We start from the raw sequence: 22310 nt of genomic DNA, 5'->3' as shown, positions 1-22310 counted from the left end.
ATAATATTACATAAGCTAAACATATACTAACAACTCTTACTCTAAGGCCTCGCCTATCTCTGGGTCCCGCCTGAGTCCTGCTACTGATGAGTCATGGGACCTCGTCCATTCTCCTGCTGATAGTGAGGTACGGGCCCAGCCCACCCTCACTCCTTTCCTAACTTGGGCCTCGCCCCTGCTCTGCTGCTACTGAGATGTGGAACACCATCCACACTCTGCTATTGGTGAGATACGGGACCTCGCCCTCACTCACCTCCCTACCAGGCACATACAAGTATCACACAGACAACAAGTATAAACTATCACATAAACCGCTCCTTGGGCACCTGCCCTCTGTCATTGGACCTCGTCCAAATATCATACTAGCATACTGTGCCTAGGGCTAACCCCCGGGTCTTCTACTCATAACTACATGGGCCGGCATTGTGGTCGTAGACCCATTCATACAAAAGGAAACTCACCTGATACTGTTGAACTGTTGCTGCTAACCCCTTTGACCGCTACCTGACCGCTAACTCCGAACTGCTGCTCCGCTAGCTCCCCGAGCTACCAATAACAACCCAACACTTAGTCTAACTGACCTCCAAAGGTCAACCAAGTCAACTCTGGTCAAAGCCAATGTCCTGGTCAAAGTCAACCTTCCAGGTCAACCCTACTCGCCGAGTCACCCTACTGACTCGCCGAGTTCATAAATCCAGAGTCCTTCCACTCGCGACTCTACTCGCCGAGTCAGCCCCTGACTCGCCGAGTTTACTGATTCCCGATTCCTGTCCTGACCAACTCACTGAGTCCTGGCTCGACTCGCTGACTCGAGTCTTAACTTGAAGGGTTTAGGACCACTCGACCTGACTCGCCGAGTCTAAGAACAGACTCGCCGAGCACACGGCAATCTTCATCCAACTCGCCGAGTTGTTCATCCAACTCGCCGAGTTCATGCCCATCTTCATCCGACTCGACGAGCTGTTCATCCCACTCGTCGAGTTCCTCCTCATCTTCAAGCTACTCGCCGATTCCACTCGAAGAACTCGTCGAGTCCACTAAGATCCACTTACATGCAGAGGACTTCCGAGTCATGCATGAGCTCCAAACTGTAGATCTACCCTCCCCAAGCCTATTTCCCACGTAAAGTTGCAAACTTTACATGTAGAGAGTGAGATCTAGGCAAAATACACCCATAGCTAGGGTTTTGGACCAAGAGACTCCAATTTCCACCCAATGGCTGATACTTTATGGGATTCCATACCAAAACAAGCATGGATCTGAGGTAGCAACCTCAGATCTGGACCTCAAGCTCAAGATTGGTCTTAAACATGGCTTAAAAGCCCCAAAACTCATAACCAAGGAAAATCTGGAGGAGAGAAACGACTTAATACCTTCCAATGCTCTGAAATGCTCCCCAAACTTCGGATCCAAGACCACTCCTTGATGCTTCAAAGATTCCCACTCCTTCTTCTTCCTTAAAACCACTCAAAATGGCTAAAAGCTTGAATGAACACAATGGGGGCTTAAGGTGCGGCGTTCTGGGTGTGAGAGGCTGTAAAGGAGCCCTAAGAAGAAGATTGAGATGCTTAAATAGGCTCCAAGCCCCAGATTTAGGGTTTTCCTCGCACAGACCAGACTCGCCGAGTCCACTTGGCCGACTCGTCGAGTTGGTCACTTTCTTATCGACCCGGATCCCGCTCCGACTCGCCGAGTCCTTCCTTGGACTCGTCGAGTCCCTCTTAAATTTAGGGTTTCCTTTATTTTCTTGGCTTTCAAAATCCTGGGTGTTACAGTTTATGCTTATGTGTCTGTATTGACCAGGACATCCCAAATGTTTTAAAATGAATAAAATACATCTCTTCGGAGATGCTTGGATAAAGTATTTATCATGTTTTTTGGGAACAAATTCTACAACAGTTTTCTTTAAAAGATTTCTCTGATTGTAAAACAAAACATAAACGAATTGATCTTTTCTGGCCGTGAAATTTGGGGATGTCACATCTCTTCTCGAGAATCCATACATCCCTTATCAGTGTATGGACAACTATCTCTTGAGCACAAGTTTAGGTTCAGCCTCAATGGGAAAATAAAATGGAGCACCTAACAACGCATCTTCACAGACCAAGAACTACGAGATCACCCCTTTAATTCTGGGGTGACGGAGGGATCATACCATTCGAGCCTTTTTTCATGCTTTTCCCCGAGGTTTGGAGAAAGCTGAAATCAATAGGATTTCCCTTATCCTCCCTTACCGAAAGGAAGAGCATGAAATTCTTTTTGCTTCCCGAAGGGACCAAGAGATTGGATCTAGTCGTAAGAAGAATGCTTGGTATAAATAACTCACTTCTTGGTCTTTGACCCCCTCAGTCAGTACGAACGCCCTCGATCGGTGCAATGGGATGTGTTTATTTATCTATCTCTTGACTCGAAATGGGAGAAGGTTTGAAAAAGGATCTTAGAGTGTCTAGGGTTGGGCCAAGAGGGTCTCTTAACGCCTTTTTTTTCTTCTCATCAGAGTTATTTCACAAAGACTTGTCATGGTAAGGAAGAAGGGGGAACAGGCACACTCGGAGAGCACAGTACAACGGAGAGTTGTATGATGCGTTCGGGATGGATGTATCGCTCTCGAAAAGGAATCTATTGATTCTCTCCCAATTGGTTGGACAATAGGTGCGATGATTTACTTCACGGGAGAGGTCTCTGGTTCAAGTCCAGGATGGCTCAGCTGCGCCAGGGAAAAGAATAGAAGAAGTGTCTGACTCCTTCATGCATGCTCCACTTGGCTCGGAGGGATATAGCTCAGTTGGTAGAGCTCCGCTCTTGCAATTGGGTCGTTGCGATTACGGGTTGGATGTCTAATTGTACAGGCCGTAATGATAGTATCTTGTACCTAAACCGGTGGCTCATGTTTTCTAAGTAATGGGGAAGAGGACCGGAACATGCCACTGAAAGACTCTACTGAGACAAAGATGGGATGTCAAGAATGTAGAGGAGGTAGGATGACAGTTGGTCAAATCTAGTATGGATCGTACATGGACGATAGTTGGAGTCGGCGGCTCTCCTAGGGTTCCCTTATCGGGGATCCCTAGGGAAGAGGATCAAGTTGTCCCTTATGAATAGCTTGATGCACTATCTCTCTTCAACCCTTTGAGTGAAATGTGGCAAAAGGAAGAAAAATCCATGGACCGACCCCATCATCTCCACCCCGTAGGAACTACGGGATTACCCTAAGGACGCCTTCGGCATCCAGGGGTCACGGACCGACCATAGAACCATGTTCAATAAGTGGAACGCATTAGTTATCCGCTATCATGTCGGTCAGTAAGGGTCGGAGAAGAGCAATCACTCATTCTTAAAACCAGCGTTCTTAAGGCCAAAGAGTCGGTGGAAAAGGGGGAAAGCTTTCCGTTCCTGGTTTCATGTAGCTGGATCCTCCGGAACCACAAGAATCCTTAGTTAGAATGGCATTCCAACTCAACACCTTTTGAGTGAGATTTTGAGAAGAATTGCTCTTTGGAGAGCACAGTACGATGAAAGTTGTAAGCTGTGTTCGGAGGGGGAGGAATTATTGTCTATCGTTGGCCTCTATGGTAGAATCAGTCGGGGTACCTGAGAGGAACGTCGTGATTTCGGTTGTTCAACAACATTTTTGTCTTCAAGCTTTGTCTTCTTCGGCTTTGGTTCGGACTACTTTGGCTCCACTTTTAATGCTTCTAGGAACTCAGAAATTGCCTCTTCTTCAGTCTCAATCATCATGACATGAGATTGAGTCTTTTTATCGGGAAATTGTGAAGATAATTTTTCGTTCACCAAAGTTGTTAGTTGACCAAGTTGAGCTTCGAGATTGTGGATTGATGCTTGATGATTTCTTAATAGGGTTTGCTGGTCAATCATCGTTGCCTGTTGTTCTTTCATCATTATTCTTTGATCTTTCAGTGATGCATCAGTATCATCATGCCTTTTCTCTGAAGCTTCCATAAAACGAACTAGCATGCTCTCCAAGTCAACTTTCTTCTCAACTGGTGGTTTCTCTTTTTGGTAGAAGCCTCGGCCAGTCTGCCTATATTTTTCTTCCTTTTGCTTCTTGAATTCATCATATGGCAGCTACTCCTTCTTTGGTTTTCTCCAGTCTTCATCAAATTTATCCCTACTAGAGTAGCAAACTTGAGCTCTTTTGTTCCCATTATCATCTAAGTGGCAGTCTTTGGTCAAGTGTGGACCATTGCACCTTTCACATCCAACTCTAATTTCATGGATTGACTGGTCCATCTTTGTCATTCTCCTATCCATATTATTAAGCATGGCCAGCACAACAACCATGTCTTCAGAACTTCCTCCCCCAATTCCTTCTAACGCCCTCATTCCATGGATTGTGGTGCTCACGAGAATGCTTTGCGAACTCTTCAATTAATACCTTAATCTCAGCCGGATTTTTCTTAGTAAGTGGTCATTGAGAATCAAAGAGTTCTCTTGTCATGACATTGACCCCATCATAAAATATGGACACTTCTTGTTGAATGTTAAGATCATGTTGAGGATAATTTCTTAACAACCCTTTATAGCGTTCCCATACCTCATAAAGTGACTCCCCTGGTTGTTGCTCAAAATTAGCTATCGTCTTCTTAAGTTTAACCATCTTCGATGGTGGGCATAATTTTTCCAAAAATTGTTCGCGCATATAGGCCCAAGTAGTGATTGCACTAGATAGAAGTGCTTTTAACCAATCTTATGCAGGTCCCTTAAAAGTAACGGGAAACATCCTTAACAAGACTGTGTCTCTAGTGACATTCGGGACATTGAAATAGTCTGCAATGTCATTGACCTCATCTAGATGCTTAAAAGCATCCTCATGATCCTTTCCATAAAATGGTATATCTTAGTGTGGTAAGGATGTGTCCTCAGCTCGAATGTGGCAGTGGCAGGAATTGCAGGTTGTACTAGACCCGGACCAACATCGTCTCTTATTCGCAATGTATGTCATCTCGTTTTTTGGCAGGTCTTCGGGTTCACTCCTATGTAGTTTGAATTTTGGGTCGGATTCGTATTCAGATTCTTTTGGATTAGGTATTTGATCAAAATTTTCAACCTTGCTTTTTTCCTTTGAAGATGTGCTTGAATCTCCCATTTTCTTCCCCGTCTTTTTTCCAAAAACATATTTGAGGTCTTTGAAATGCGACTTCTTTGGTGTTTGGTTCATTCTTGCGTTCTTATCCATCTGCTTGTGAATGGTCGACTCTAGATCTTCAAGTGGTGGCACCAAAGGTGTGTTGGAACCTCTAGTCATGAACTACTGCAAAATAAACAAAAATAAAAATGTAAAACTGAACAAAAACAAAGAAATAGAAAAACGACTGGATTCACGTCATGAGTCTTAAAAGCTCACGTCGTGAGTTCGGTGCTGAACAAAAAAAAACTAAGCTGAAAAATAACTTTTTGCAGGTTTTACCCCACAAAAAGGATCGACTAACCTAAAGCAAATAAATTAACAACTAAAATGGTCGTTCACCGGCAACGGCGCCAAAAACATGATGCGGGCAAATAGCTACACTTAATTTTAAATTTATAACCTAACTAACTTAACTAACTAAATTGCACTTAGGCAGTGTTCCTAAACAAATTATAGAATAGTGTAGGTAAGTTGGGTGTCGATCACATGAAACAGTTTTAACTAATTAATTTACCTACTATTAAATTAACCTAAGATTCTAGCAAAGTAATGGTTTTTATTTAATTTTGCAAGTTTAGAAAAAACTTAATTCCTTAACAATTATTCAATCAATTAACAAAAACACTTATGTTAGTTAAATCCACTTTCCCTCAATGGTTTTAAATAATACTTATGACAATTATGTTGGTTACCAATTAAGACATTATTAGCAATTCAATTCCAAATTAACTAATATTAAACTAATTCATGTAGGGCTATGTATGGTTACACATAATTTAACACATAATCAATTTATTAAATAGAATTGGAGCTATGTAAGATTGAATTAACAAACATAATTTTGGTCACAATATGAGTTCTCTAGCACAGCTAAATTTAACAATTCAATTCCTTAACTAAGATTGATTCGATCTTAGCTCTAATAATCTAATGCTCACTAAGTTACTAGGTATTCAAATTCATGCAGATTAACGGTCACTAACTACACAGAATAAGAAGTTTAAGCAATCTAATTATCAAATCAAAACATGTTAGGTATAATCAATCAAACACAAGACATTAACCAACAAGAAAAATCTAAATTAATAGAATAAAACCATGAGTTCCAGCTTCGTCTAGCTAACAGAAACAGCTAGATTTAGCTGGACATTCTAACAAATAAACACAAACAATTCATAATAAAAGAAAACATGTTAATGTACCAAACTACAAAGTAGATTATGAACTTCTTCTTCTTTGATGTTAGAACTAATTTCCAGGCCTTTCTCTCTTTTGAAATTTGACTTCTGAATCCTCTCTACAGTCGGCCAACCTCCCGAAAACGTAAGAATCAAGTTTTATTTATAATTTTCGAATTATCCACACTCACGTCGTGAGTTTAGTAGTTATCCATGTTTGACAAGGATTCCTGATTCGAGATTTTTATCTTCTGGAAGGTCCCCAACTCACGTTGTGAGAGCATTTTTGGTGAATTTTCTATCTTTCAAGTCTTCATCCTCCAAAGTTCCATTCTTTGACACTTCTAGTCCTTTTTTTTTCAAAATGTCTTTCATTTGGCTGCAAGATACAATTTAACCTTATATGTATCATTATTCCATGCAAATAACCAAAATAGTAATTAAAATGTACTTAAATATTGCCTAAAAATAAGTATAAATATGGCAATATCAAAATACCCTACACTTATTCTTTGTTTGCCCTCAAGCAAATCTAATTAGTTTTAATTTAAACATTCTTTACTAGCATCACATAGAACAATCCATCCTAAATAACTCACTCATTATACCAAGACCTCAATGCGTATAATTGTGTCTAACTCCTAATAACTCCTAATCCTAAATACTCACAATTCTTATGAAACTTCACCCTTTAGCTTATATGATACTCATTTCTGCAACCCTCTGAATCAATCCTCATAAATATTTCTTAACCTCAAAGTATTTTTGGTAAAGCTACCCAAGCATACATAATCTAGAAATTATAACTTTAGATACCACAATGGAGCTCTTGGAATTCTTCACTTCTTTGATGTTTGATCTTTGATTTCTTTGAATTCACCACCTTTTTTATTTTGGTATCTTCAATTTTTGATTCTTTAGAATTTTTATCTGTTGATTTTCATACTTGATAGCTCTAAAATTCTTCAACTTTTTGGTAATTTATCTCTCTTTTTTTATATAACTCGCTTTTTTCGCTTAAAACCTACATGCTTAAGCAAGGGAGTTTAACTTCAATCTTTATTAGCTAGAGGTATTAGTCTAAGTGCAATGACTACATAAGTTCTTCAAGATAGATTTCAGGTACAGACTGCAAAACTTATTATTCCATATAAACTACCAGATTACCTTTTCATAACTCATGACTTTTCATTAGAAATTGGAAGCCACAAATATACTATAACATATGTTGGCTCAATTAAATATTTGGGCTCGCATCAGATCATCCCACATAACACTAGCAACTTAAGTTTTTAAATTATAACTAGATTTAATTTTAAATTATTATTTCAAATCTATGTCTAAAAGATTTTAAATTTTTTAATTTTTTTAATTTTCTACCAATTTTTTTTCGACCCCCTACCTCACACTTATTACATACAATGCCCTCATTGTATGCATACAATAATTTAAAAGCAATAAAACGGAGAAAAATGAACAGATTACCCTGGGTAGTAGTGATGAGATCAAACTCCAAATATGTGGATAAATTATGCATCTTGAATACGGACTTCTTCTAATAAGGAACTTGGATCTTGAACACATTAGATATGCAAATATGCCGACAAAAATTTGGAATCGAGCCTTCAATCTTCAACAAATGTGGTGCAAATCTCCAAAGCATAAAGAACAATGTGGGAATGAAAACGCCACATCGCATGGTTGAGAAAATGAGCCATAATTATATTCATAATAATCCCAAGAAGAATGGTGGTGACCCATGGAATAATATGTAAGAATGATTTTCTATTTTGTCAAAATTACCGATTCACGACGTTATTAGCGTGTATATTATTAGTTGTAAATTGTATATTATTAGCTGTAAATTGTATTTAATATTCGCTTATCTATTTTAGGTTAGTACCTAGAAATATGTGATTATCCCTAATTACAGGGAAATATGTTCCTCTTTTGTAGCTAGCTTTCCTGTATTTAATCGGTTGTACTCTGTTATGCTGTCAAGGAAACACGATTCCCTTTATGGTATCAGAGCCTAGCTCTCGTCTCTCTCAAACCACGGTTTGTTCTTCCTCTATCTTTCTGTTTTTTTTTCCGTACCCTGTTGTCCATGGCCACCACACCTGCACCTGCTACCAAGCCCCTCCATCTCGTCTACACTGTGACCAACATTCAGCATAAGGTCCGCATGCTTGATGGAACGAAGGTATCATACTCTTCGTGGGTCAAGCTCTTTCAACTGCACGCAAAGGGTTACAAAGTCATGTCTCACATTGACGGGACACAGTCCCCGGCCAAAACAGATACAGAATACGAGGCCTGGGCTGAAATTGATGCCATTGTTTTGCAATGGATTTATGGAACATTATCTGACGATCTGCTGGTTCGCGTTCTGGTCACCGAGTCCACTGCCTATGAGGCCTGGTCTCGAATCAAAGCCATATTTCTCAACAACAAGGGCTCTAGGGTTGCAGCTTTGGAGCATGAATTCAACAATCTCACACTAAAATCCATGTCATCTCTTGAAGCCTACTGTCAAAAGCTCAAAGAATTGGGAAGTCAACTCAATGATGTGGACTGTCCGGTAAATGATCAACAGCTTGTTCTTCAACTAGTTCGAGGACTACCCGCTGAATATGATATCGTCACCTCGTACATCAATCAACTCCTTCCCACTTGGGAGACCGCCTGCAGCATGCTTGAACTGGAACATCACCGCCAATCGGCCTGTGAATCCATGTCCCATCCCACTGCCATGGCCGTTGTCTCATCTGAACCGCCACATGCCTCTCCTAATTATAACAACAGACGGCGTCCCAACCATAGGCCTGGACAGAAGCGCTCCAATAACCCCTCTAGCGGCTCCCCCTTAACAGGCCCCATACGAGGTACTGGTACACCTCAGTCCCCCTGGATGTTTCATCCCAACCGGCTACCCAACTGGGCCTATTGGACCCCGCCACCGTGTCCCTTTCCCACCAACCCGGGTTGGACCTCTCCCTGGGTTGGGCCTCCTGCGTCTTCTTTCTGTCCTACACCTACCGGCACACCTGCAACATCCAAATCTGGACCCAGATCCCCTGCTCTAGCAGCAAACCAAGCCAACCTTACTGCATTCGACCCTCTCGAGCCCACTCAACTTAGCGAAGCACTTCAGACAATGACTATGGACTCGGTTGATGATCAATGGTACATGGACTCCGGTGCCACAGATCACCTCACATGTGACCAAGGTAAAATTTCCAAAACCTCGTTCAATTGTCCTATTGGCTTCATTTTTGTAGGTAATGGTGCCTCTGTTCCAGTTTGTGGATCAGGTTCCTCAACCATTCAGACAACCACACGAAACCTTCACCTAACTAATATCCTTTACACACCAAATATCATCAAAAATCTTATTTATGTTCGAAAATTTTATGTTGATAATAATGTTTCCATAGAATTTGATCCTCATGGGTTTTCTGTGAAGGATTTTCCGAATGGTCGGATGCTGTCCCGCCACAATAGTTCCAGCAAACTTTATCCTCTCACTTACCCAATCACAAATGTAGCCTTCCTTACCTCAAGTGCTCGAGATTTTTGGCATGATCAATTGGGACACCCCGGTCTTCCAATTTTGAATTTTCTTAGTTTAAACAAGCTTATACCATGTAATAAACGTTCTAGATCGTTAGTTTGCAATTCTTGTCAAATTTCCAAGCATAAACGATTACCATTTTCATATTCAACTTCTTCTACTATTTTACCGTTTGATATTGTTCACTGTGACTTATGGATGTCACGCCCCAAAACCGGAACGGCGGAAACGTTCTGGGGTGGATGACGTCATGTCAAGTATCACAACATATACAGTATAGTAATCAAAGAACAACAACCATTGCATTAATAGTAATAAATTTACATAGGTTACATTTCATAGCAACATCAAAGTAATACAAGGAATAATATAGATGCAGCTTGGTACTAGGCTGTCTTCACAAAAGCTCATGGGATGTACCTGTCTATCGCTGACCTGAGAATACAAGTTATTTTGAAAGCGAATATCAGCATTTTATAATGCTGGTGAGTCCATAAGTATTTAGTGTCATTTGTATAAATACACATTTTTATTCAAAATAACTTTATGAAAGATAGTAGTTTAGAATCTACGGTGTATTAGCGTCATTTCCAGAAAATCCTATACTTTCTAAATAAAAGCAGTCTTCTACCAAGACCCGACCGATTTATGTTTTAAGGAGTAGTTCTCCCCAAATTACTATCATTACCAAATACATAATTGACTTTAAAAGAGTAATGAGAAAATCCCAAGTGAAAATACTAGGGGAAAAATAGTATATATACCTCAGCAGTAACACTGCTGACTAAAATAAGAGAAAACATAAACTCCAGGAGAGTATCGAATGAATGATACGCCTGGCTCAGTCTAACAAAAGGAAGCACAGACTCCAAACAGTATCGAATGAACGATACAGCTAGCAAAGTCTAAAACAAGAAAATACAGACTCCAGACAGTATCGAGTGAACGATACAGCTAGTAAAGTCTAAAACAAAGGGTGAATGTGAACCCGTGTGTAACCATGCTGATCGACGATAGAGTATACGATGACCCTCCAGGTAATGCGTAGAAGTAGTGGCATTAGAGGTAGTGGCATATGTCACCCATGGGCCTTACCGGCACGGACTGTAGCTAGTAGTCTGGGTGTGGGAGTGTCAGTACCGTATGGATCTATACGCATGATGTTCGCTCTCCTTCCCGGAGACTCTGGTTACACGGCGTTGGCGCAATGAAGCGTCGTAGAGGGAAATAGTGTGTCACATTCTAAAGTAAAAGAGAGAGAGAGAGAAAGAGAGAGAGAAAGAGAGAGAGAAAGAGATAAAGGTAGAGGTAGAGATAGTCTCCTAACTATTCCTATAATAGTTACTAGGGTTCCAGAAACATGAATAATAGAAGGATGTATGTACTACTCAAGGCGATGAATTGGCTGAGAGAGAGAGAGAGCCTTTATGTCCAAACATGTATACATGATATATAATTAATGTTTAAACGACCTTCGGACGGATAACCGATACCCACCAGACTACATCCCAACGAGGAAAAAGAAATAGGGCGAACTAGCCTCTTCCTAAGTCCTTTAAACATTATTTATATAACTATACAAATATAGGCATGCATTTAACGAAATAAAAGCATAACAGAAACTTTGTAAAACATTTTGGAAAAACTTTATAAATAAGAATTTATGACTTGATGTCAGTTTATAAAACAAGTTTTGAAAACCTTTGGTAAACCTTTCATAAACAAGCTTTGAAAAATGATTTGATAACACAGTTTAAGTGAAGAAAACCTTTGTTTAAAATATTGTTGTAACAGGTTTTGAAGGAAAACATACAACACGAAGGATAGTTTGAGAAAGATCTAAATAAGTAGTAACGTTTTGGAAAACCATTTGAAGTAATATACTTGGTAAAACAGATGAAAATGTAATAAATCCTTTTGCATGCGGGTAATTAATCACCGATGATTGATATGATAACTAGCATGTTTCAACTAGGAGTACCAAGGGTTGCATATAAGGTGTGCATGGACTCACATTGGAGTTTACTCCTCAAATGGTAGTATCTAGGGGTGTTTACTGTTTTGGAACCATATCCCCCATGAGTTTACGGCCGTAAACTCAGGGGAATGGTGTATTTGTGTGCTTTAAGGCTTCATGCCTCACAAGGAAAGGTCCTAGGGTTGATTCAAGGGCTATGGAAGTGATTTGGGGCTTGAAATGGACACTTTATGGAGTTTACGGTCCTTGGACCACTCCCTTGGGAGTTTACGGCCGTAAACACATGAGTTTACGGTCGTAAACTCATGTTAGTCCATTTCTCTTGTTGTTTGGTGGTTCTAACTCATGCATGCAAGGTTCTAGTCCAATGTATAAGCCATAGAAGGAAGTTAGGGCACCATTTGACCACTAGTTTACAGCCCATGAACCAATCCTTGGGAGGTTTACGGCCGTAAACTCCTAGAGTCATGGTTTCCTTCAAGTTTAAGGTCCCTAATGCAATGGAGGTTGGTTCTAGACATTATTCCAAGGCATAGGAGGTGTTTAAGGAACATTTTAACACCTTAAAAGGTGTTTATGGTCCTTGAAGGTGTGTTTACTCCCCATACGTTAAGATGTGGTTTGGAAGAGTTTTTAGGCATCAAAACCCTCTTTCAAGGTGTTTACGGTTTTGGGATGTTCCCAAACTGTAAACTCTTGTTCTTGGGGTTTTTGGATGTTTAAGCCACGAATTTGCAAGTGTGATAAGCTAAACAACAAGCTAAGATGGTTAACTTACCGTTTTGACGCTCGAAGGGGCGATTTTTGGCCAAAACCCGATTTGTAGAGAGAGAAATTAGAGAGAGGAGGTGTCTAAGTTGTGAAAAAGGTTGGGATGAAACCCACTCAACCCTTATATAGGGTTGTGTTTACAGCCTTGGTGGGGGTCCACCCAACACCAACCGCAAATGGGGTTTTTCGCGACTTCCGTTAAACACGGCAAAATTTTAAATTATACCTCCTTATTTTTGGTTCGCTTGACGAATATTATTTAAAATATTCCAACGGGTTTAAATCCGGTCAAAAATATTTTGGGATAAATTTGACTAATTTTTGACGTGCTTAATTACGTCGTTAAAACAAACAGGAATTTTAGGTTGTCACATCATCCCTCCGTTAGAGGGAATTTCGTCCTGAAATTAGAGTTTAAGCAAAGAAGTAGGCGTGAACGATTGAGTAACGAGATGAGGGTACTTCCTAATCGATTTGCCCTTGCACTCCCAAGTGATCTCCGGCTTTCGCTTGGCGTTCCAGCGAACCTTCACTAACGGGATGCGTATTTGGTTCGTTCGTTTGACCTCTCAGCTCATGAGTCCTACAGGTTCCCTTACGAAGTTGGGGTTCTCAAAGATTCTTATCTCGACGAGTGGGATTTCGAGAGTCACGACGGGCAAACACCTTATCCATGCTGGAGAAGCGAATCGACTACGGCAAAATTTATGAAATTCCTAAAGTAGTCGTGGTCTGACAAGGGTTGGACCAATTCTTATAAAGAATCTCGAATGATCATAAGCTCTCGGAATGATAGAACTTTTCAGTACTTATAACGTAATGTACTTCTATGGCGAGATCATCACTGGCGTGATCGCCATGTCGAAGTCCCAAAAGTTCTCTCTTACCAGGGTGGGGTTCCCGAGTTGGTTCTTAGAAGGCTCATGTTAACTTCAGATTCGTACTTCCTACTGATTGGCTTTCGGAGGCTTTCTGGATCCTCATATGTAATGGTTACTACCGGTATCTATTGGTTACGAGGCATCCATCTCGACCTAGTGCAAAATGGACTTGCACTTCTGACTCTTGGGGCGTCCCTAATGGAAACTCTCAGAGTCGGTGAGATGGGGTTTTACCAGACGATCGTTTAGAAAGTTTTAATTTTTCATCATCGTCTAACAGATGCTTTCACAGTATGATTCCTACCTGGAAAGAATCATGCTCTTACTCGCTTCGTTGTTTCATGAATAGCAATCTCTACTCAGGGCTAACTCAGTCCTTAAAGATTTTCTGAAGTGTTGGACTGTTTCGGGAGGTGGTTCTACCATTTCTGTGTGAGATAGTATCCTTGGAACACTTAGTAGTCCAATAAATCTCTAAAACATGCTCTATTCTTTAAGGCGTTGGTTTATTTCAGTTGCAAAAAGCGTGTGCTCTTGTATAACCCATCGACTAACACCTAGACTGGTGTCAAGTCAATAATCTCTTCGGGATTGGGGTTATAAAGCTAGACGCAACATACCATTTTACTTTATTCAAGTATATCTTGGTTGCGAGGGTTATCATGTGGTTCTTGGCATTTTAATGCTCACTTCGGAGAATGTACTCTTTCGTCTACAGGGTGACGATGACTATTCTCACATGGGTAGGCGGTGTCCTAGGCACTACTTGTCAGTAACGGGATGGACGAAGTGCCTGAGTAGTGCGAGTATCTTTGGCAACTACTCTTCGGGTGTTTCGGAGTTTCCTAGATTTAGATTATGTCTAGAAGTATATGGTTCCGTCACTCGGAGCTTCTAATTTCCTCATCCACTCTTCCTAACATTTAATTTATCGCGGCTTCCAAGTTTCCAAGATATCCACTGAGATGCTTAATTCGTGGGATTAAGCGTGAATGGATGGTCGTAGTTAATGTCCTTGACTCTTACGACTCAGATTTCTTTACCAACTGAGGTGTTAGCTACTTACTATATTGGCTTAACATGGATGACAACAAATTTCGAATTTGTAGTCATTATAATAGCTCAACCCACAATGGTTCTCTTGACTCTAGGTTTTATTCTTACGGGATAGGATGAAGGGTTTTACTATGAGGTTCGTGGTAGAGCTCATACTTGACTTAACCACTAATACTTGGTGTATGCAAGCCGTGAGATCGACAGGATATTCAGTTGTGCGACTCCACTTTAGATAATGAAGGTGACCTCATGACAATGACGGTGGTTTCACATTGAGTCATAGCAAATAGTGACAATGATGTTAAACACCAACCCGAACAACAACCAAGGTCTCAAAGAAGGAACGATAGGGCTCGAGGAGAAGGGGGAGCACAACAAGCCACTCAACATTACACAAAAGCCACACAACGAGGAAAGTATCCCGCCTACCCGTTCCAAAGTCAGATGGTTCTTATTTGGATAATATGGTTCTTATTTGGATAATCTATGCAGTGGAGTGACTTATATCAATGTGGTGAGACCCACGGTTCCATCTCAATGCCCTCATAGGTAGGAAAAACAATGCATGTCAAAACGAGACAGAGTCTCAACGAGCAAAACACACGACAATGAAGATGATGATAGATCTTTTAATTTATTTTAGTTATTTTTATTTTGTATGATTAATTTTGGTGTGTTATAAAACTTTTAAGATATTATGTATGTTCTTTTTACTCTTTGGTTGTTATTTTCAGATCTGACAAACTAGAGTTTAAACACACCTTAATGGTTTTCAAGCATACGTGTAACTTGGGAGTGCATGGGAGATGATTTTAGTTTTATAATATCTTTGTATTTATTTTAGATTCTAAATGTTCTATTCGGTTTAAATGTTATAGTTCTTTTAAATAATATGTTTTAATTAAATAGTTATTTTATAAAATTATATATAATTTTTAATTACTATAAATATATAAAAATGACGAAATTTAAATTTATTGGTTTAATAATATGGTGTCTATTGATATAACTTGAAAGATCAAGTGGCATTAAGGCCAAAGAAAATAAGTGTTACAAAAAGAAGGAACCAAATCCTCTTTGTACATTTTCTCCGTTTTTCTATAGAAGGTTTTTCAAAGAGTTTAAACATCTATCCTATGACAAAAACGAGGCATCAGTTCTCCAAGGTGTTATAGCATCAAGGTATACCATTCAGACGCAAATTACCCATTTGTTAACTGAGATTCATCATGTGCCTCATTATTCTAAGGTTAATGAAGCAGAAAGTGTTCCAAATACTTTGAATTGCGATTGCAAAGATACAAAAAAAGTGACTCAATAAACTAAAAATTAATATAGAAATTTATTAAATGGCTACGTTTATTAATTTCTATTGCTTTTGAAAAAATAAATACGTAATCGAATACTGAAGTATTTAAAATTTTATCCTCTTCAGTTCAGGTCTCCAATAGTTGTTTCCGCATGGAAAATATCCTCGGAAGAACGAAAGTATTATTTGAATCATCATTAGAGGCATTCATAAAAAACAGTACAGACTTCAAAAGGGAATAACGAGTTTTGACATCTCTTCAGATAAACTCTAATATAACTAATCCCAGTTTAACAAAAACTTGACAGAAACCCGTCAAAAATATTACAGAAAAATAGTACATTTATAACAAAGCATCAGTTCTCCAAAGTGATATAGCATCAAGGTATACTATTCAGACGCAAATTACCCATTTGTTAATTGAGATTCATCATATGCCTAATACTAGAAATGTTCAAATGGGACAATAAAACAAATTTCTCTAAAAATATAGTTTTAGAAGACAGAAACCATCATGGATTCAATCAAAATATATATTTTTTAAAAAAAAAAGGGTTGGCAAAATAAAAAAGAAGCGAGAAGCGATCAGAACCTGTCGGAATCCATAGTTTAACATCAATCGAAATGTCAGTAGGTCGATAGAACAAATGAATTGTATCTTCATCTCGCCATATGAATCGCTAAATACTTCGCCTTATCAAAAACGAGAACAGTTTTTGGGTAAAACAAAATTTCCAAAAATAAAGTGCTCAGAACTTCTTAGAGGATGCTACCATCACAAGCAAGATCAAATCTTGTTTCTGGAGCAATTTCTTCTTCCTCATGGCACTCATAACAACAAAAAAGATCTCTGAAACTAGTTATTTGACAAACAAAATCGAAAGTAAAGACTTAACTGAGAGGGAGTGAGGAAGATGGTTGAGTGGATCCAGCAAGATGGACGGATATAAATAATGAACGGGACATGTTGAGATAAAACCCTAATAACGAATCGATCGAAACCCTAACGGGCCTGTTCCTTCGAAAGCCAACCAGGCCACGGCCTATTAAACTTCGGGTAAACTTTTTATGTAGGACAGTAGAGGCCTCATAACAAAAACTCAAACCGAATAATTAATTTTAACCGAATACAAATAACCAAATGAGTTTTTAATCTAGTGTGCTGGAGATATAGGTGGATTTATACTTATTTCTTGAGTTTTATTAAGGACTTTTTTTTAGACTGACAAATTTAATGTGCCTTTAACCTAACATTCCTAATTTCACATATGTTAACAACGAGACTTGAACATTTAATCTCAAAAAGATAATCCAACACCAGATATCGATGGCTAGAATTTCTTTGGTATTTTAGCAAAGAAATTAAAGAAACGAAATAAAGTAAGAAAAAAAAATGAGTAAGGTACAAATTTGGTCCTATGGTTTGTAAAAAACTATGGGTTGAATCCAAAAGTTTTTTTCAACTTCCATCATTAGTCCAAAATGATAACTAGTTTTTGGACCTAGTCTCTACTAAATTTAAAAGAGTACCTTTTTAATTTGTTTTTACAATTTTAATATTTAGTTTGATATTTTTATAATTAAAAAAATAAAAGAAAATCCTGACCTCTAACACCCCCCCCCCAAACCGTTACCCACGAACCATAGTACCCCCTTACCTTTTCCACCTCTTTCTTTTTCTCTTTACCCCCCCCCCCCCTTCTCTCTCTCTCTCTCTCTCTCTCTCTCTCTCTCTCTCTCTCTCTCTCTCCGCAAATTAAAAACATAGTTAAAACCTTCAAGTTAAGAATATATTATCTAGAGCTAAAAAGGCAATTATAATGCTTTTAATTATAATTACAACTATTAGTTGTTGACAGAGCAGAAAATAAAGGATTGGAACGGAATTCGAGCTTAGAAGCAAAAAGAAAGAAGTTGGTTGAAGGCAGCCCACTACGCCTAGCGAAGTGGGAATTACGCCTCGCGTAACGCTGATATTTGGAGTATGCCCCACATAGTTAGTGAGTACGCCCAACGTACTTGGCTTGGGTATGAAGGCTTGATCGCGATGAGTTTCTTAGTATGCCACACATACACCGGCTTACGCCCAACCTACGTAAGTTGGTTCCAAAGCTTATAAAAAGGGATCTACGACCAACCAGAGGTGGGGGGGGGGGGGAACCTGACTTCTAACCTATCTTAGTCGACAAGTAACAATATTTAATCCGTTTTGAGGGTCTAGGAAGATGTTAAGCTGACAAGAGCGAAGATACGAAGGATAAGAGAGCTTATTCGTGCCGGTAATCATGTGGTTCGTTGTTCTGACCAAGATTAATGTTCAAACACGAACCGAACACCCGGATCACTTCAATTACATTACTCGCACCCAAATGGGTATGGATCTCACATTTTCAAAAGCCCTAAGCCTTATGATGACCGATATTTAGGCCACAACCTCGAATTAGGAATCGATTCGGAACATGGCGTTACAGTGACTTTTGGTTGAGTACGTTGGGCGTACTCCCTTGGAAGCTCGATTTGGACCTTGAGTACACTAAGCGTACATGTTGAGTACATTGGGCGTACTCAACCTAATTCAACTCGGTTGAGTTTGTTGGTTTTTGACTTTGACCAAGTTTGACCTAAGGGTATTTTGAGTTGTATTTGAGTTTGGTCACTATTTGATGAGTATGTGACCAATAAACGTGATATTCGGAGCAATGTCTTGTTCAACGACCTTTTCGGACTGGGAGGTGAGTTTTTCTCACTGTACTTGTGGGTTAAAGGCACCAATGCTGACCTACTAGATTATATATTATGGTATATCGGGTGTTGTTATATAGTAGTGATCTGTTAGATATGTATTTTGAGATATAGGATGTTGCTATATGGTAGTGATATGTAGATCTGCTTGTTTGTATGAGTGGTTATATGATTATTTGTTTGCTTGATACATGTTATCTGTTATGTATATGTTGACATGATATGGTTGGGTTGAGACAGTCCTGCTCTGTGCAGAAGCCAACAAACCTGGGAGCAAGCCAAACATAAGTTGTGGGCAGGAGGGCAAGCCAGACTTATGTTGTGGGCTTGGGAGCAAGCCGAACATAAGTTGTGGGCCAGTAAGGCAAGCCAGGCTTATGTTGTGAGCTCGGGAGCAAGCCAAACATAAGTTGTGGCCCGGAAGGCAAGCCAAACTCATGTCGTGGGCTCGGGGGTAATCCAGTTTGTTAGTTGTGGACCCATTATGCATGTTGTTATATGTTTGTGTGGTGGTATTTTGGGGAAACTTACTAACCTTCGTCTTACAGTTGGTTTCACGTTTTCAGATGATCAGGACAAGGCGAAAGCTTGATTGTGCATATCCTTCGGATTTTATGATATTCGATCTTGGGACACTCTGATTTGTAATTATAACTTTTAGAAACAATGTTTTGTAAACAATTATTGTCATTGGGTGGTTTTTGAAAAATGAAAATTTTACCATGCTTTTTTGGATGTTACACTAATCCCCTAGAAATATTGTTTAAATATGGGAGGAAACCCTAAAATTATGGTCTTGGGCCAGAACAACTTCCACACCGTGGCCAATCTATTGTCACACTATGACACTCATTAAAAAAACGCGTTCCATTTATTCCATGCCACGTCGTGGGAATCCTTGCACCGCGTCGTGACACATAGTTTTTCCCAAAAACTTAATCTTTGGTCCCTAGTAAATATTAAGCCAAACCAATCTAGACCGGACGTTACATAAAAATCACTACTTTGAAATATTTTCAGTTTAACTATTTGAAAATTTACATTTTTATAATTGAAGTATTTAATCATTAAAAATTTGAACATTAAAAAAAACAACATTACCAAGGAAAATCTTCTTATGGTTGTTTTTTGAGAAAATGCTCATAATATCCATTTCTTAAAACTTTTTCCACAAAATAGTCAAAAACCAAAATGACAATTTTAGCCATATTTTTCACAGATGGCGTCATGTGTGAAAATAATATTTTTTTTGTAAATTTCAAACCTTCATAAATCTTTCATACAAATCCGTTTTACCTGATTTTTTTTTCATTTTGCAACAAAGCGTTTTCCATTGATATAATACACTCCAAATTTAGATGTCAGAAAATCATAATTTTTTAGCTCCAGAGTAGGGTAGTCGGTGAAAAATATTAAAAAAAACCAACTTCGAATTTTATAACTCTTTCTTACAAACTTTGTTTTAGTTGATTTTTTTTCTTGTGTTTTTTGTAACAAGGCCTTTACATGGATATATTACCCTTCAAATTTGGATGTCGAGAAGTCATACATTTTTAGCTCTAAAGTTGGCTTCTCGATGAAAAATATTTTAAAAAAACAAACATCGAACCTTTATAATTTTTTCATACAAACTTTGTTTGAGCTGTATTTTTTTTCATTGTGTTCTATGTAGCAAGGACTATCCATAGACATCTCACACTCTATTTTTGGAGCTCATGAAATAGTATTTTTTAAGCTCATAAGTAGCATGGTTGTGTTATTTTTTGAATTTTCTAAATTAAAGTAGATAACACTTATTTCATTATCTTAACTTTCATTCAAGGTTAACTTTTCACTGTGAGTGGATGTGTGTTATCCGATGGTTGTTACCGAGTAAAGTATGAAGGTTAAATGGTAGTTAGGTTAAAGAACATAAGAGAAACACCAACATCAGAAGATCACCCACAAAGTGCATCTCACCATAAGACACACAACTATGTATGAAAGGAACGAAGAGAGTTTAAAATCGTTGACAAGCAACAGGGGGAACACAGTACATATTTCCATTCTTAAAAATTAGCAACAACTGTATTTTTTATAATAAAAAAATGTGTTATTTTTATAAATGATTTCTCTAGTAACAAAATACATTACTTTACAGTAATTTTCAGAAAAGTCACAATATTTTGGTTATTGGTTAAAAATACAACAATATTTATAATCTTTTTTTTTTCGTTAATCCGGTTAACATATTCAGACTTTTCTGAAGATTGTTGTATTTTTAATCAATAACAAAAATATTGAGATTCTTCTAAATATTTAGCCGATATTCTGTCATTTAAAAAAAAAATTGTAAACCGACCCGAAATATTAAGACTTTATTGGAGATTTCTCTTTAATTTGTTACTAATTTTTTAATTTGTTTTTGTTAGGTCGATCTAAAAACGGATCGTGCCAAGTTTTTTCGGTTCAAGCTCAGTCTAACCAGTTCAAACTCAGTCTAGCCAACCACGGTATACAAAATGATGAACATTGGAGCCAAATTTGAAATTTAACAATATACCTACAATGTAGAAATTAGCAGTACATGTGTCGGTGGGTGCAATTTTGTTTCAAACACAACCATTTGAGAAACACAATAAAGGAACCACACAAAACAATTTTTAGTTAATTTCATATAAATCAATGAAATATACAAGTAATATTTTCATAAAAATCCCTAAAGTTTAGTCCTATTAGGCCATGAAATATGGTTTCTTTTTCACGCGTAATAATCTTATGTGGAGATGTTCACTAGTGAACATGGCTCCCAATGGATGTAGTGGTGGTGTGGACTAAAGCTATTCACTGGTTCTGACACCCTATCGCAAACATTTGTCTTTATCTGTCTCTTCTGTTTCTTTCTTTATCTCTTTTGTTTACTAGTAAATACCACCCCCAAACAATAGTAAATGGGTTGTGATTATGTATGATGATGTTGGAATTGTTTTCATCGCATATTGATACCCCATAACCTTATATGCATTCTTTGCAATTTCTTTTTCGTGCATTGATCATGGAGATTTGGAGCACTGTATCAATACTTTAAACACAAAGTTTTTTTTTTTTTTTTTTTTTTTTTTCTTTTAAATTTGGGAATGAAAATTCTAAAACCAATATACGACTCTCCATTGTTTTGGCAATTTTTAGAGTGTGTTATTACCTTTATGCTTTTTGAATGGTCCTTTTAATTAATCACTTCACAGTTGCATCATGTTGCTGATGATTTTAATTCATGAACGATTTCAAACAAAACAATAAACCTTCTATGTGTGAGTGATGTCTTGATTGAACAAATTTATTATTATTCGATTATGTTTAAGTAAAATTTTTATTTATTATGTGGTGATAATAATTGTTTAAAGGTTGAAGAGTTAGATTGCTAGTGTCAATATTAAGCATAAAAGAAATAAAATTGATGACACTGAGAGCTATTATATGGAAACAATGAAAGAAATGAAAGAGACTTTTAAGGAGGTTGGTGATAAACTCATTTTTATTTCATTGTTTAACACAACCAAACAAAGAGAAATGATTCTCAGAAACAATTCTCTAATCAATTCGTTCTACCAAATAATATAATCAATTCTCTTTTTTGAGTTTAATTCTCTTTCTCTACATTTTCATTCTATGTTGCAATTCCGTTTCCCTATA

The 22310-nt window shown here is 38.1% G+C and overlaps 1 long non-coding RNA gene and 6 other non-coding genes across 7 annotated transcripts; 1 reads left to right on the top strand and 6 right to left on the bottom strand.

The window, feature by feature from the left end:
• The first annotated feature begins 4505 nt into the window (after positions 1 to 4505).
• Positions 4506 to 4612, top strand: LOC145096382 (small nucleolar RNA R71). Its single transcript, XR_013703790.1, has one exon. It is a non-coding gene; the product is annotated as a small nucleolar RNA R71 (small nucleolar RNA).
• Positions 4613 to 6208: 1596 nt separating this feature from the next.
• On the bottom strand, positions 6209 to 16832 carry LOC145091674 (uncharacterized). Its single transcript, XR_013702249.1, has 3 exons — positions 16489 to 16832; positions 7813 to 10336; positions 6209 to 6706 (listed from the first exon to the last, which is right to left on the bottom strand). It is a non-coding gene; the product is annotated as an uncharacterized LOC145091674 (long non-coding RNA).
• LOC145096504 (small nucleolar RNA Z101) lies at positions 15733 to 15827 on the bottom strand. The gene has a single exon (XR_013703909.1). It is a non-coding gene; the product is annotated as a small nucleolar RNA Z101 (small nucleolar RNA).
• Positions 16013 to 16101, bottom strand: LOC145096492 (small nucleolar RNA Z159/U59). Its single transcript, XR_013703898.1, has one exon. It is a non-coding gene; the product is annotated as a small nucleolar RNA Z159/U59 (small nucleolar RNA).
• LOC145096505 (small nucleolar RNA Z101) lies at positions 16245 to 16339 on the bottom strand. Its single transcript, XR_013703910.1, has one exon. It is a non-coding gene; the product is annotated as a small nucleolar RNA Z101 (small nucleolar RNA).
• LOC145096514 (small nucleolar RNA snoR14) lies at positions 16478 to 16565 on the bottom strand. The gene has a single exon (XR_013703918.1). It is a non-coding gene; the product is annotated as a small nucleolar RNA snoR14 (small nucleolar RNA).
• LOC145096507 (small nucleolar RNA U61) lies at positions 16642 to 16725 on the bottom strand. Its single transcript, XR_013703912.1, has one exon. It is a non-coding gene; the product is annotated as a small nucleolar RNA U61 (small nucleolar RNA).
• Positions 16833 to 22310: the final 5478 nt, after the last annotated feature.

This window comes from Lactuca serriola, chromosome 3 (assembly GCF_051521515.1).
Source record: "Lactuca serriola cultivar US96UC23 chromosome 3, Lser_US96UC23_V15, whole genome shotgun sequence".
Classification (NCBI taxonomy): domain Eukaryota; kingdom Viridiplantae; phylum Streptophyta; class Magnoliopsida; order Asterales; family Asteraceae; genus Lactuca; species Lactuca serriola.
The sequence above is the reverse complement of the archived record's forward strand: the minus strand, read 5'-3'. Positions and strand labels throughout refer to the sequence as shown.